This window comes from Macaca thibetana, chromosome 17, assembly GCF_024542745.1.
Source record: "Macaca thibetana thibetana isolate TM-01 chromosome 17, ASM2454274v1, whole genome shotgun sequence".
NCBI lineage: Eukaryota > Metazoa > Chordata > Mammalia > Primates > Cercopithecidae > Macaca > Macaca thibetana.
The window spans coordinates 9,148,972-9,164,173 of record NC_065594.1 but is presented as its reverse complement, the minus strand read 5'-3'; the positions used below and the strand labels follow the sequence as shown (position 1 = coordinate 9,164,173).

General features: G+C 44.8%; 1 protein-coding gene across 1 annotated transcript in view; it reads right to left on the bottom strand.

Moving 5' to 3' along the window:
* The window catches only part of ALOX5AP (arachidonate 5-lipoxygenase activating protein), a 734,005-nt gene extending 727,066 nt beyond the window's left edge, over positions 1-6,939 (bottom strand). Inside the window, exon 1 of the mRNA XM_050766947.1 lies at positions 6,936-6,939. The gene's annotated coding sequence lies outside the window, so the exon portion shown is untranslated. The remainder of the gene's footprint in view (positions 1-6,935) is intronic.
* Positions 6,940-15,202: the final 8,263 nt, after the last annotated feature.

Here is a 15,202-nt window from a genome sequence, read left to right as displayed (position 1 = left end):
TGGGAGTTAGGGCTGTTGGCTATGAGTTCAGCACTAATGAATCAACAATATAGATGAAATAAAGTGCCTTTAAACAGCAGCACACACAAGCAAGGTTATATACTGATAAGTTGATCAAAGCATTGTGACCCGTGGCTCATGGGAACCTAAGTCTGTATTTCCCCTAGGAGTAATGGTTCAGTATTTACTAACTCAGTGTTCACAGACTTTACAGAACAGAGCTATTACACGTAACAAAAATTGACAGTACCTCTCTCTCACTGCTTCTCACTGCTGTGTAGTACTCCATATCACACTTTGTGTTATTTATCCATTCCCACAGTAACAGACACACTCAGTCCCCATAAGGAAGACTATAGCAAGCATCCTCATGTATCTTCCTTCAGAGACCAGTGTGAGAATTTCTCTGGAGACATTCCTAGGAATGGGATCTTCCAGTCCTAGGGTAAGTGCATTTTACCAAGTACTGCTGGATTGCTCTAAAGAAGGGCTATCCCATTTTACCTCTCAGCAGCATCGTACAAGAGTCCTGTCTTTCCTATAGCCCTGCCATGACCTGCCTGCCATCTTCAACTTTCTAGTTTTTGCCAATCTGATGAGTGTAAAGTCATAGTTCATTATAGTTTTTATTTTATGTCTCTAATCAAATGAGTCTGAGCATTTATTCATTTGCTTGTTATTTTGGATTTCCTGTTTTGTGACTTGCTTATTCATACTCTTTGTCCATTTATCTATTGAGGTCCCTGTGATTGATTTGCAAAAGTTTCTTGTATATTTTAGATATTTGAACCACGTCAGATGTTAGCGTTTTAAATATATTCTCCTGAGTTGTCATTTGCCTTATAATTGTGTCCTTGATTTCATCATCAAATGGAAATCCTTAACATTGATATAATCAAGGAGTATAACTTTGAACCTGAGTCCTGAAAGATGGGTGATTTCTAGCAGGAGAAGAAGGGGTGGAAGTTTAGGCATGAGCTTCCATATGAGAGATCCTATCATTGAAGGGCCAAAGACAACTGAAATTTTTTTCAAACAGAAAAGATAAAATACAGACAGGAAGAAAGCTATTTCATCCAAAGGGCTGTATGTCAAGGAGGCTTTAGACATAGTCTATCCGCAAGTAACAAAGAGTTCCTTGGGTGATGGGGAGCTCCCGCTTCCTCCAGATGGCCATGCACATGTTGGAAGAGCGTCAGGAGTGCCACATGGAACCACAGCCTTTATAAGCCCTGAAGGTACTGACAGTTCTGAGAGCTCAGAGCCTGTGGATGGGATAGAAGAGGAGGAAATCCCACAGCGATTGTTCTGTCCCTTAACCAAACAATTCCTCATGCCCATGCAATGCTTACCTGGCTGAGCTAGTCTTCCCAGCATCTCTCAACAAGTAGGAGCATTTTCGCACTGCACCCACTCCACCTCTTACTCACACAGGCACAACTCATTAATCTCATGGATGTGGCATTAGGCAAGCCCTTTCTGTGACTTTTTGTTTTTAAATTCAGAATTTAGACTTTTAATTGGTTCCCCTAATTCTAGGTTCTAAATCTGGAGAAAGGTACAGGAAGGGGTGCAGGTAAAATGTCAAATAGACCCCAGTACAGTCATGAAGCAGAGAGAAAAGAGAGTTTCTGTCTTTCATTCACCCATTCATTCATTCATTCACACCATTGGTTGTGTACTAGTCAGTGTATCCTCCATGCCAAGCACTGAGCATAGGACTGGAACAGAATGAACAGCAAGAGTGAGCAGAACAGATGTTGTCCTACCCTGGTGGATCTTACAGTTTAGAGGGGCAAACATCTACGTAACACCAAATCTACAAACGTATTCACACTGCCACCCACCTTCTCTCTCCTTTCTTCCTTTAAAAGTAGTGAGATGAATAAGGGAAATGCAAATTAGAATCAAATAAAACTACCATTGTGTCTACTGCATTGGCAAATATCCAGAAGTTTGATGGCATATTCTGTTGGTAGGCTATAGGACAACAGGCAGGCTTGTACATTGCTGGTGGAAAAGCAAAGGGGTGCAGCTCCTATGGAGGAAAATTTGGCAATGTGGAGCAAAGTTACGTATGCATTTAACCCTTTCACCTAGCAATCCCATTCCTAGGAAAATATCCCCAAGATAGGCTGGCAAAAATACAATATGTGTGCAAAGCTATTTAGTACAGTACTTCTTGTAGTAGCCAAAGATTGGAAAAACAAACCAAATGTCCATCACTAGGGGAATTAGTTGAAGAAGGCAAATCCACACAATGGAGAATCAAGCATTATATAAAAGGAACGAGGAATGTTGCACATTCTAGTAGGGAGAAATTGGAAAAGATGAGAATAGTGTGTATAGTATGCTACCGTATATCTTAGAATAGGAGCGAATTTTGTGTGTGTGTGTGTGTGTGTGTGTGTGTGTGTGTGTGTGTGTGTATGTACTATTTTAAAATTTTAATGGAAAGAAGTACCAAAAGCTAACAAATCAACAAAAAAACCACCACCACCAGACCTGAATCTTCAGATGTTAGATGTAAGTTTGCAATTTAGAGGAGTTATCAGTGAGAGAAGTATATGTTAAATGACAACTTGGGTATATCATCAGCAAAATCCAGAAAGTGTGAAGTTCTGTAAGACAAAAGACCTGGTTTCCTCAACAAATGTTAAGGGGAAAAAAGGGAGGAAGGAGCCCCCTTTAAAAAGCATATCAGCCAAATTCAGTATGTGTGACTTGTTTTGGTTTTGATGTGAACAAGCCAGCTGTTAAAAATAAAAGCATGTAAGGGATAATTGGAGAAATTTATGCACTGAATAAATACTTCGTGATGCTAATAAATTATTAAGTGTGATAATAGTTTTGCTATAATTTTAACTCCTCATTTTAAGGGATACACACTGAACCATTTGTGAATGGAAAGTTATAATGTCTTGGATTTGTTTCCAAAGAATCTGGAGAGGGGTTGTAAATTGGTTGGGATTGTAGATGAAATGAGACTGGCTCTGTAGTGAAGCTGGGGTGATGGGTGTACGGGGTTTCAGTATACTATTTTCTCTACTTTTGTGGGTTTGCAATTTTCGGTAATAAAGTGTTAAAAAAATTGATGAAGTGGCTCTCTTCCTATAAAAGTCTTATCTATTCATCTCTGTTCTGGATGCCATCCCATCTTATCTTCTCAAGGACTTAGCTCTCCGTTTATTGCCTCTTTGAGCATTGTAAATCTCTCTCTCTTTCAATCTCTCTCTCTCCTGAGTCATCTCCACAGATTATAAACATGCTCCACCATCTCCCATCCAAAAAAAGGGAAAAAATGGAAAACCAACTTTAGTTTCTCCCCTTGGTCCTTCTAATCTGTCTTCCTCCACCCAATGATTTTATTCTCCTGCACAGCCCTAACTTCTCTTCTTAGAGGTAACTTCCTAATTCCTCACCATCCATTCACTCTCCAATCCACTGCCATCTGGCTGCTTCTGGAACATGGCCACCATCTCCCATGGCCTCCACAGCATCCACTGCAGGAGCTGCTGCTCTGCCTCTCATCTGCGCTGACCTGGTTCCATGTCACTCTCCTACTGCACGCTGTCCATCTGTCCTCCCTCACTGAGTGTCCCTCTCCCCTGACCCACAGCACTCCCTCCATGCAGCTACTTTCAATTCCTCCAACTGTCCCTGTGACATCCCAGGAACAGCACCTTCCCCCAGGCTCTTCCCTAGGGAGGCTCCTCCCACACCTCAGGACTTCAAGGTGACCTTCACCATCCTTCTGCCCAGTGAGGTCCCTCCTCCAATCTTTGTCATTGCATCCACTTCACTTCTCTAATAGCACTTATTACAAATTGCAATCATCTTTTTTAATTCGTTTATTTCTTGCTGGACTTTCAACTCCACATGGAGAGGAACCAAATTCGTTTTGTTCATCACTGTCATCCCAGCAAATAGTACAGTTCCTGGCACACAAGGGCATGTAAAAAATATTTGCTGAATGGAAACATTAAAAGACATATTAATCAAACGATTACACAAATTAGTATAATTGCAAATTGTGAAAAGCAGTATGGAAAAAGGGCACATTCCGATTCTCAATCTGGTTTGAGGGGGAGGGTCACCAAAGCTTCCCGGAACTGCATGTGAGCTGAGATCTGGAGTGGAGGGAGGTATGGGGGAGACGTGGGGCAAACATAAAAAGAAAAGGTCAGCAGACCCCAGCGAAAAGCCTCAAGGACTTTTGAAACCAAAAAGCTGCCTAAGAGTCAGAGATTCAAGGTTTCCTTTACAGATGAGTCTGTGGGTGATTCTTAGGAGCGAGTGGGCAATGAGGGGAAGCCAAGGTCAATGCTGTCCAGACTACATTTAACCACCTGTTTACCAGCAGACAAGGAAGCTCTAGCAAGGCTTCCTGCTCCTCACAGTGTGTGGAATGCTTTAGGGAGCAGTCAGGGCTGAGCTGACGCCTTCCCCAAACACCAGCTGAGCTGGGGAAGCTTTCTCCATGCCCCAAGTTGGGAGCTGGCTCCTGCCTTCACTTCACATCCTCCTGTGTGATGCAAGCCATGTTGAAACAGACAGAACCTCAGATACTATCTCATTCACTTTTGCTCAACAGACCTCCTGTGCTCAGATCTCTAGGCTTCGCCTTAGGGATGGTCAGGGTTCAAACGTATCTTCCCTAAAGGCAGATTTTAAGGACAGGAATCAGAGGTTTTATGTACTCAACAACAACCAAAAGAGGTGAGAGATTGCAGGTGCTTCAAACGGACCGCGAAGGAACAAAGGATGGATGAAGCGCTTCTGAAAATCATCCAAATACGTGCGCACGCCCACACACACGCACACACACATGCACGCGCACACACAGGCACACACATGTGCGTGCACACACACATGCACAAGCACACAGACGCACACGCACACACACACAGACACGCACACATGCATGCACATACACATGGAGAAGTAAAAAGGTTCCTCGAGTACAAAACCTGTCTTCTGACTCAGTAACTCTGCTTCTAGGAGCCAGCCCTGTGGAAGTAATCAGAGGCAGGCAGCAATGAATGCGCTAGTACGAGTGGTTTAATGCCATTTACAAAGTAACAAAATTAGGAAAACAAAAACAAAGAGAGGGCTAAATAAATTAGAGCATGCCGAAACAAGTATGTAGCCATTACAATTATGTTTATAAATACATTTTAATTGCTTGGAAAATGCTTGTAATGTTAAACGAAGATAATAAAATGAATAAATAACTATACAATATGAATTCAAATATCTGAGTTTCTCTCTCTATATTAGATGGATGGATGAATTCAAAGGAAAAAGATCAGATAGAAATAATTATAGTTATTTCTGGTTGGTGAAAATTGTGTTATTTTAATTTTTTATACTTTATTTTTACCAAATACATATTATACAACTATAAACAGTAAGAAACTTCTTTATTCATATTTTTGTTTACCATAGTAAAATATACGTAACAGTCAGGGAGCGGTGGCTCACGCCTGTAATCCCAGCACTTTGGGAGCCTGAGGCGGGCGGATCACGAGGTCAGGAGTTCGAGACCAGCCTGACCACCATGGTGAAACTCTGTCTCTACTAAATATTCAGAAATTAGCCGGGCGTGGTGGTGCCCACCTGTAATCTCAGCTACTTAGGATGCTGAGGCAGGAGAATCTCCTGAACCCAGGAGGCAGAGGTTGCAGTGAGCTGAGATCACTCCACTGTACTCCAGCCCGGGTGACAGTGAGAATCTGTCTCAAAAAATAAATAAATAAATAAATAATAAAAATAAAATTTATCAGTTCAGCCTTTTTTTTTTTTTTTTTTTGAGACAAAGTTTTGCTCTTGTCTCCCAAGCTGGAGTGCAATGGCATGATCTCGGCTCACCACAACCTCTGCCTCTGGGTTCAAGCAATTCTCCTGCCTCAGCCTCCCGAGTAGCTGGGATTACAGGCATGCGCCACCACGCCCAGCTAACTTTTGTATTTTTAGTAGACAAAAATGTTGGTCAGGTTGGTCTCCAACTCCTGACCTCAGGTGATCCACCCGTCTCAGCTTCCCAAAGTGCTGGGATTACAGGTGTGAGCCACCGCGCCTGGCCAGTTTAGCCATTTTTAAGCACACATTTCATTGGCATAAAGTACACTCACATTGCTGTGCAACCCTCACCACAACCATGTTCAGAAGTCTCTCATTTTCCAAAACAGAAACTCTGTACCCATTAAACACTAACTTTTCATTTCCTCCTCCCTGCAGCCCCTGGCCACAACCGCTGTTCTCTCTGTCTCGATTTGACTGTTCTAGGTACCTCATATGTGTTGAATCATACAGTATTTGTCCTTTTGTGTCTGCTTATTTCACTTAGCATAATGTCCTCAAGGCTCATCTACGTCTGACTCATTATTTAAGTATTTTAGTGTTACTCCTACAATCTGTCAGGTCTCAGTGCTAATCTACAGAGATCTCAACAAGGTCTTTTGTATGAGACTTGACGGACTCGAATATTTTGTTTACAATATAAGGGTTCCTCTCACAGAGCCTCGGGAAGGGATATGAAGAGACCATACTAACATCACCCCTCCAGAAATACCCACCTTCACTTTGCCACCAAGAGCAAGTAACTGGAGATGTTGCATTTCTGTATTTAGTCCTGAGAAGTGGTGAGTGGAAGATGAAGCTAGGATTCATTTTGATTAAAAAAAAGGTCCAGAAGGAGCTTTGAAAACTTGTAATGAAATCATCTTGCTTAACAGAGGCTCAGGCAACCCAAATGAATTGCTTCCATTTGCACAAGGTGGGCAATACAGTGTCATGACCACAAGTTTCACATTTGGTTTCTATTCCAGCCCAGCCAGCCCCTGGGAATCACATGAGTCTCAGGGGATTACTTCAGAAATCCAGATCCCAGTGTCCTCGTCTGCAATATAGGTGCTGCTGTGGTTTGAATGTGTCCCCCAGATCTCACGTGTTGGAAACTTAATCCCCAATGTGGCAGTATTAATATCACCTTTAAGAGGTGATTGGATCATGACAGCTCTGCCAGCATGAATGGAATGATCTGTTTATGAATTAATGGGTTAATGGATTAATGGGCTATCATGAGAGGGGAGCTGATGTCTTTATAAGAAGAGGAAGAGAGACCTGAGCACACGAGCACACTCAGCCCTCTCGCCATGTGATGCCACCTCAAGACTCTGCAGAGAGTCCTCACCAGCAAGAATGCCCGCACAAGATGCACCCGCTCAACCTGGGACTTCATCACTGTAAGCACTAAGCGCCTTTTCTTTATAAATTATCCAGCTTCAGATATTCTGTTATAAGCAACAGAAAACAGACTAACGCAGGCACCATAACTGTAGCCATTTCATACAATTGGACAGGTACAATTTAAGCTGCCTGAATTAATGCCTGGCAATGACAAATGATCAATAATGGTAAGTGCTATTACTATTATTATTATTATTATTATTAGGGTCTTGCTCTGCCACACAGGCTAGAGTACAGTGGCAACATCATAGCTCACAGCATCCTTGACCTTCTGGGCCTAAATGATTCTCCTGCCTCAGCCTCCCAAATAGCTAGAACTACAGGCATGTGCCACCATGCCTGGCCAAGTGCTGTTATTAAATCAAGTGTATTATTATTGTTAGGACAGGAGATTCCATCTGCATGAGTTTGTATCTGCGCTGGAGGAATAAGGAAGCAGGCACCCAAATCACTGATTTGCAACTTATATCAGCCTGGGCGATAGAGCTAGACCCTGTCTCAAATAAATACACACACGTGTATATATGTATATATATGAAATTAAACATATATATGTGTATATATATAATGAAATGAGTACAGTTATGGTACCTGCATTACTCTGTTTTCTGTTGCTTATAACAGATTATCTGAAACTGGACTATATCTATCTATATATATATACACACACATATATATATTTGAGACAGGGTCTACCTCTATCTCCGAGACTGAAGTACAGCGGCGTAATCGTGGCTCACTGCAGCCTCGACTTGCTGTGCTTAAGCAATCCTCTCAGCTCAACTACCCAAGTAGTTGGGAATACAGACATACGTCATCATGTCTGTCTGATTTTGTTTTATTTTTTACAGAGACGAGATCACACTGTGTCAGCCAAGCTGGTCTTGAACCCCTGAGCTCAAGCGATCTGCCCGCCTTGGCCTCCCAAAGTACTAGGATTACAGGCATAAGCCACTGTGCCCAGCCCCAAGTTACATTTAATGTGAAGGAACAAAAGGTCTACATTACTGGAACTTTCTATACACTGTAACTTTCAAGATTAGTCACAATTCCCTTCAAAACCCAGATGTGTAACTTTCTGCTGCTTCTCCTCCTGCTCCAAAAGCGTCTGTGTGTTTGCAGAGTTTTCCTGTCTGTTTCTCCCACCGCAGAAAGGTCTCCGTGCTGCTCTGCTCTGGTTGTCTACCTTGCCTGGCCAAGGGGAGACACCCAGATGGCTTCTCCTCACACACACGGTTCTGCCGCCCAAGCTCCAAAGCACAGGGAGTGGTCCAATTAAAAACCTGGGCACGTAAGGAAAGGCAAGCATTAAAGGCCAACTCTGTTGTGCTTTAGAAAAAAAAAAAAGAGGAAGAAGAAGAAAGAGAAATGAAAAAGAATAGCAGCATGTAAATATTGTATTTCAGGTTCTCTTGTGCTCACTAAGGAATATGGGCAGCTCTCTTGAATGGGCTCAGCAACTACTCATTTTGAGTGGAACCTCCTTGACGGACTAGAATGAACGAGAAAGAATGCCTTGAGGAGAACCTCATTATTCAGGCACAGCCCCAGCATTGCTCCTTCTAGCCGCCTGCTGCCTTCCCAGACGTTGTGGGCGAGGCGAGCTGTGCCCGAAGAAGGCACCTCTTTCAGAGGGGCATCTGTGTGAGTGCGGGCATGGGCAGGCTCGGGCACCAAGTGTACACTTCCTGAGTGTCATTTTCATTCTGAAGCGTTGAAGTGTCCTATTCATTTCTGAAAACATGTGTGCCGGCTTGGCATCTTGCTCAGGGGGCACGAAACAAATCAGGATGGGGAGGGAAATGACCAGAGCCCACATTTCCTAAGTATGTGCTTTCTCTCCCCCATCCCTTCCCATCCCTACTCTTAGCCCACCCTCCTGCAGCCCCGTTAACGTGATAGATGTGGAAAGGTTTTCCCCTGCACCCTCTTGGCAGTCCCTCTGGGCTCAGGGTTTCTGTGCTGCTTATGAATTCAGGATGCACGGGCTGTGCATCGGTGCTGCTCCCTGGCTTGGCTGAGACCACCTGGCTCTGCCAAGGACTTTGAAACACGCAAGCCGGAAGAGGAAACAATATCTCTGTTGAGAACAACTGCCCTTGGCCTGAATCCGTCACACAGGATTTATTGGGAAAGGAGGAGGGAAGGCAGGAGGAGGGAGAAAGCTACACAGAGTATATTAAGTAAACACAAGTCCAGGTATGGCTCAGCGTTGCAGGGAATGGCAGTGAAAATAGGAACCTTAGGTCTGTTTTCAACACACAGCCTAATGGAAACTTCTGCTTCAAGACAGATTATAGAGTTTCATCCTCAAGAAGTGTGCTGAGTGCCATCCCGGGCCTTCTTTAGATGTGGTCTCATTTAACTCTCCCCAAGAACACTGGCAGGGCCATCCCATTATTTCTGATGAAATTGAGACCTGAAAAGTCAACGCGACCACCAGGGCTGCAGCTCCTAGGACTCAGGTCTTCTGGATGTGTGCCCAGTGGTTACCCCAACTCCACCCGAAAAGAAACAGTAATCACTCTTAAAAAGTATGGCAGGGCATGGCGGCTCACAATGCTGTAATCCCAGCATTTTGGGTAGCTGAGGCAGGAGGATCACCTGAGGTCACGAGTTCGAGAACAGCCTGGCCAAAATGGTGAAACCCTGTCTCTACTAAAAATACAAAAATTAGCTGGGCGTGGTGGCAGGCGCCTGTAATCCCAGCTACTTGGGAGACTGAGGCAAGTGAATTGCTTGAGCCTGGGAGATGGAGGTTGCAGTGAGCCGAGATTGCACCACTGCACTCCAGCCTAGGCAACAGAGTGAGACTCTGTCTAAAAAAAGAAAAAAATGACCTGACATTACAATTAGCCATGGCAATGTAAATGTTAATGTTAGGGGAAACTGGGTGAGAACTCTTTGCACAGTCTTTGCAACTTCTCTGTAAACCTAAAACTATTCCAAAATAAAAAAGTTTATTTTAAACAAATAGGCCACAATCTGGCAGTATAAACACTTCCAAAAGGGATGCAATACAGATAACGCCTGTCAGCCTGCTATTTTGTCCATCTTTAAATTGGTGTTGAGTAGCACAGGGCCTGCACAGTCAGCGTTTGTTAAGTGCCACCAGGGCTGTGCTGCTCACGGGAAGAACACCAGAGGGGACTGTGCAGTGCAGTAATTGGGCCCTGATGTAGACTAGGGGGTCATGGGCAGCTTCTCTGAGAAAATAGTATGTACACATTTTAACTTATTGATTTATGAGTGTGCTAATAAGTTCATTATATTGTTATGTGTTGTATTAGTTTGCTCTCGCACTGCTGTAAAGAAATTCTTGATATTACATAATTTATAAAGAAAAGAGGTTTGATTGGCTCACAGTTCTGTAGGCTGTACAGGCAGCACAATGGCTTCTGCCTCTGGGGAGGCCTCAGGAAACTTACAGTCGTGGTAGAGAGCAGAGGGGAAACAGGCACGTCTTACATGGCTGGAGCAGGAGCAAGAGAGAAACGGGAGGCGCTACACACTTTTAAACAACCAGATCTCGTGGTAACTCACTCACCACCATGAGAATGGCACCAAGGGGGTGGTCCTAAACCATTCATGAAGGATCTATCTGCATGATCCAATCACCTCCCACCAGGCCCCACCTCCAACACGGGGAACTACAGTTCAACATGAGATTTGGGTGGGGACACAGATCCAAGTCATTTCACATGTTGCAACTACTTTCAGTGTGTGCTGTGTCTTTTAGCTTTATCATATCTTTGCCATGAAAAATATGCTTTTTTAAAATGACAACTAGCAGCCCCCCTCAGTCTCTAAAATGACAGAGAGACTGTCACTTGGAGTTAGTGTGATTTGGGGAGAAGAAGACATTTTGGAACCAGAAAGATGTGAGTTCCAACCTCAGTGAACTGACTGAGGTGTCTGGCTGCATAATCTTGGATGATTGTTCTGGGTCTCTTAACTTCAGGTTCTTCCTATGTAGAGATAATCATCCTTACTTGACAGGCTCACGAACATTAAAATATATAAATAGATGGTATTTACTGATACCTTGTATATGCTCAGGAAAGGAATGAATTAATGAATGATTACATATTATCAAGATTTCAAATTAAAACTTCACTGGGAGCAGTGGCTCACACCTGCACTTCTAGTGACTCTGGAGGCTGAGGTAAGAGGATGGCTTGAGCCCAGGACTTTGAGGTTGCAGTGAGCTATGATCATGCCATTGCACTCCAGCCTGGGCAACATAGCAACACCCGATCTCTACAAAAAAATAAAATAATAAAAAATTAGTTGGGCATGGTGGTGCACGCTTGTAAGTTCCTAGCTACTTGGGAGGCTAAGGTGGAAGGATTGCTTAAGCCCAGAAGTTCAAGGCTGCAGTGAGCTATGATTGAACCACTGCACTCCAGCCTGGGTGACAGAGTGAGACCCTATCTCTGAAAAATAAAAATAAAAATAAATGCACAACTAATTTAACAAAAAAAAATCAAACATTGATAAAGGGAAAAGTCTACTGGTTAATATATTGGTTCCAGAAATTGCATGAATAATTATGGCAAATTCTACAGGTTCTTATCAGTGTTTTGAGCTGATCTTGAACACAGTGGGGCATCCAGGCACAGGTATGAGTATTGGGTATCAAACAGATCTGAAAGCACCTCATCTCCCCCACAGATGCTCACTATGAGCAGAGCCAGGTTGACACAGGCACTTAGAGCTGTAGGCATCCTGTAGGCTCCCAGTGGCAGGGCTGTGGGAAGTCCCAGGGGGGCAGGCAGAAGTATTTTTATGCCTACAATGGGATTGTGGCAGTGATTTGTCATGAGGCTCTAAAATTATTCACCCTTGGTCATCTTTTTTTGTTGTTGTTGAGATGGGGTCTTACTATGTTGTCCAGGTTGATCTCGAATTCCTGGCCTCAAGGGATCCTCCTGCCTTGGCCTCCCAAAGTGCTGAGATTACAGGGAAGAACCACAAGTACCCAGCCCACCCTTGGTCCTTGAAGGAAGATAGAATGCCAGAGAGTTGTCTAAGGAGGGCCCACCACGACCAGCTGCAGCACCCAGGTACGCTGGAGGCGGGCGAGCCAGCCTGCCCATGGTGCAGCACATCCCTCGGAGGATCATGTGCCCTTCCACGTGGGGGTATGGCATCCTGGAGAGGCATGAAATCTTCTCTTCTTGCAGGGCCAAACTGTCTTTTTTATTAGCTATCTCTATACCGGCTGTTGTCTTTACTGTCTCATAAAATTAGCCTGACAGCCAAGGAAAGCGAAGGCAGATGCATGGCTTGAATTTATTAGCCTGAATCTGATTCCCCAAACAGCAACCTGGAAGAAGTTCTGCCTATCACTCACTCGGGTTTCTTTTTTCTCACTCACTCCATCCTCAGCAGAAAATGCTGTATTGTTGCAGAAGGGAAGCTCACCCCTGGGGCAGCCTCCTCTTCTATAAAATGTGTATACGTGAGGGGCAGGAGGTGGGCAGAGGGTGGACTAGATCGGTGCTTCCCCAAATCTGTCTGAACCTCAATCAGCTGTTGAAAAATACAGATTCCTGGGTCCCGTCTCTAATGTGCTGAGTGAGAGGCTATTCAGGTAGAAGCCAGAAATCTGAATGTTTGAAAGCTCCCCTTGATGGTTTTGCTGATCGGTCAAGATTGGGCATCATGGATCTGCCAGGTTACTTTGGTCTGGAACATTCTAGATTCTGGAAGCCCAGCTCTTCCCCTAAACCACAGTTGTCAGTCCCATCTCTGTATAAAAACTAGAAATCATTTCCTAACAACCCAGAGAAGTTCTACAATCAAAGGAGTTTGTTTGCCTAAAATGGCTTCAAAATTTTCTCCTCCCCGCGGATCAGCTGGCCTCAGGGACAACAAGCACACCTTTGCCGTATCTATCCCAGGTGTGGCCTGAAGCTCGGCAGCACTGGCATCACCTGGGAACTCATTAGAAATGCCGATTCTGGGGCTCCCCTCCAGACCTCCTGAATCACAATCTCCACTTGACCAGGATCCCAGGGTGACTCGAACCTGGCAGATCCATGATGCCCAATCTTGACTGAGCAAAACCATCAAGGGGAGCTTTCAAAAATTCAGATTTCTGGCTTCTACCTGAATAGCCTCTCACTCAGCACATTAGAGATGGGACCCAGGAATCTGTATTTTTCAACAGCTGATTGAGGTTCAGACAGATTTGGGGAAGCACTGATCTGGTCCACCCTCTGCCCACCTCCTGCGCCTCACGTATACACAGTCTGAGACAGTGCTGGTGTCGATTACTGCTTCTCGACTGGGCTGCATGTTAGAATCATCTGGAGAGTTTTTAAAACTACTGATGCTTGAGTCCTAAGCCCGGGGATCAGGGAGGATTTTAAATTCCCCAGGTGACTCTTAACGAGCAACAACTGGATAAATGGTTTAAAATTAAAAGGCAAATGAGCTTTGGGGAAGGAATGTGGAAGGGGTTGTGGCGAGGGGTTCTGTATCTCATCACTGATTTGGATTTCTTCCTTCATTAGGCAGATAAAATTATCAAACAGAGAAAGAAACAAAGATTTCTTCCACAAACAGAACTGGCCCTGAAACCCTCCTGAAACTGGCAGACAGGAGGAAAGCAAGGCGGAGGATGCTGGGATATGAACTGTCTCACTGTCATGAGACCATTTCCAGTTTCTCTTGCAGCCTGAGCAGATGAGGCAGCACTTTCGGGGACAGGCTAATCTCTCCCCTGCCTTGGAGCGGGGCATTCCCAAGTCACAGACACTGTACGAGTACACCCCATGACAGGGAAACCTCTCTCTCTCTAACAGGAAAGTTCTTCTTCTGCTCTGGCTGAAGCAGATTCTCTCTGTCGGAACTAAGTATGCATGATATAGCTATTGGGATATAATAACCATCCATTCTGGAAAAATAACAAAAGGCTTTTATGAAACTCCAATTCTGTGAACTTTGACTAAATTTGATTCCCAGTGTATCAAGACTCCCACAAACCGGTTTCATGGAAACTTTCAGAGTTCTTGCCCACCCCCAGAGGCCATCTCCACTGCGTCCAGCCAGATAGAAGAGATAGTTCCAGATCCTTCCACGTGGGCTCATAGAGGGAACTGGGGACCCGGGGAGGGTGTCAGAGGGCTCAGATTTGACTTGGTTTAGACGTGACCCCGCAGATTGCCAGTTTTCTCACCTGGATTCTATCTACCCGCTCTGTGGAATGCAGAGCAATTGCACCTGGGTGAAGGTTAGTGAGCCCAAGTGCATGAGGCAGCACTGTGGGCTTTCCCTGGGTCTGAAGAAGCCCGAGGACCGGTGTTACGGTCCCTGAGTTCTCAGCCCACCCCAGGCCCTGCAGCGCTGTGGAAGATGCTCCTCCCCTGGCTTTGCTTAGGGATAGATCTGAGGTCACCCAGGGACCCACAGCTGCATCCTCCGCAGCGTTCTGACTAACCCTGAGTCAAGTGTTAGGGCTCAGAAAAGCTTCAACAATAAAAATAGCTCCAGGAAAGTGGCAGCTTCAATTCTTCGTGCCTTCGTGTGGGTGAATGCCTCCTTCCACACCACTCACTGGGAGGCTCTTGGAAAGCACATCTGAAACTCCAAATGAAAAGAACAGATCCAGTTAACTCTCCCAGACTTAGGGGTAAAAACTGAAGCTCAGAACCATTGTAATTGTTAAATGATGGCAGCTTGTTCTGGTGGCCTGGCTGCCCCTTCTCTGGAGCAGCTGGGCTGTACATTGAGTTGAGACATTGTCCGCAGAGGACTTTTTAGATGGACTGGAGATGACCAATCTGGAGGACAAAGAGCCGTGACAGCTGAGACCTGGTAGCAGAGCCCAGAGACCCAACAGGCTCACCTGACGTGAGGTTGGCTATAAACGTGAGTCCTAGAGAAGGGAGCTGGGCTCACTGTCCAGGCCCCCTGCCATCTGGAGCTGCTCTCCTGGTGCCCT